The following is a 1,776-nucleotide window of genomic DNA, read 5'->3' on the forward strand; positions in this document are numbered from 1 at the left end:
ACTCAGAAATCCGCCTGCCTCTGCCTCCCGAGTGCTGGGATTAAAGGTGTGCGCCACCACGCCCGGCTCCTTTTTTTTTTTTAAGCCACATTTTTGAGGTCAGTGCTACAGTTGGATGCGTATTAAGGTTTGTGGCACCAACCCCTCCCCTCCTTTCTCTCCACGTTCCTTCTGTCTCTGTCTGGGGTGGGTTTAAGGGCCTTGCGCATGCTGAATGAGTGCATTGCCCACCAGGTTCTATGCCTGGCCACAACTCAAATCTCACTTTGTAGCCTCCTGTACTGGCTGGTTTTGTGTGTCAAATTGACACGGGGTGGAGTTATCATGGAGAAAGGAGCCTCCCTTGAGGAAATGCCTCCATGAGACCCCGCTGTAAGGTGTTTTCTCAATTAGTGATCAAGAGGGAGAGGGCCCAGCCCATTGTGGGCAGTGCCATACCTGGGCTGGTGGGCCTGAGTTCTATAAGAAAGCAGGCTGAGCAAGCCAAGGGAAGCAAGCCAGTAAGCAGCACCCCTCCGTGGCCTCTACATCAGCTCCAGCCTCTAGGTTCCTGCCCTGTGTGAGTTCCTGTCCTGACTTCCTTTGGTGATGAACAGCAATGAGGAAGTGTAAGCTGAATAAACCCTTTCCTCCTCAACTTGCTTTCTTGGTCATGAGGTTTGGTGCAGGAATAGAAACCCTAAGATACCTAGGCTGGCCTAAATCTCAAGTCATTCCTCCTGCCTCAGCCTCCCAAGTGCTGGCGTTGCAAATGTGAGCCCCCATGCCCAGCTCTGGCTCCAGCCAAGTTTTTCTTTTTGAAACAAGGACTCAGTGTATCATAGGCTTAGCAAGTTTCAAACTTGCTAAGGAGCCAAGGATAGCGTCCAACTCCTGGTCCCGGGGTAGTGGGCAAGCATCACTGCGCCAGGTTAACCTTTTGCTTAAGATTTCACATTAAATTATTCCTGGTTAGTTTTGGCTTACAGGCAAGTTGATCAGGGCTGCTCATGGGGCAGCTTGACTGTGGTGAGGTAATGCATTTATACGGATCGGTCTCTTGTGAGTCCAGTTGAGTGACAAATTGAGGGGACCTGATGAAGATTTTAGCAACTGTGGGTACCAGATTTTGAGTCCTCCTGATGCACACAGCAAGTCCAGAGTGTCTGGCATACCTAGCCTTTGGGTTGGGAGGTTGGGACCGAGGTCTCCTTCACCAGCAGTGATGCATTGCAGCCAACGTGGGGAAGAGTGGGAGTGTCCCTGGCTCTTCTGGACTGCACAGTTAGGGCCAGGCAATTTTACACCGTGGCAGCCTGAGTCTCTCCGTGACCAGGTGTTGCGTCTGGGATCTTAAATGGTGGCTCAAAGACCACTCGGTGAGGAGTGTCACAGCTGATGTTAACTGAGGTGAGGTCCAGCAAGCGCAGGATCACTGGGGTTGTTTCCTTCGGGTGGATACTGGGGACCACGCTGGCTCCTCCCAGCTGCTCCTCCGATTTCCAGTGGTTTTCCTCTGCAACAGATTGCCTTGCCACGAACCCCCCAAGCAAGCAACGCACATAGCCCAGTGCAGAAACCTCTGCACTTATACTGAAAGTATAAAGCATCTTGGGTCCTTAGCTCATAATTTTAGGGATTTCTGAGGGGGGGTGGGGGGAAGGGTTGTTGGTTTTTTTTTTTTTTTTTGATACAGGATATCACTCTGTAGCTTTGGCTGGTCTGGAAGTCACTGGCTGGCCTTGGGCTGAGTTATCTGCCTGCCCCTGCCTCTCTCTCTCTCTCTCTTCTTTTTTT

This window comes from Mus caroli, chromosome 5 (assembly GCF_900094665.2).
Source record: "Mus caroli chromosome 5, CAROLI_EIJ_v1.1, whole genome shotgun sequence".
NCBI lineage: Eukaryota > Metazoa > Chordata > Mammalia > Rodentia > Muridae > Mus > Mus caroli.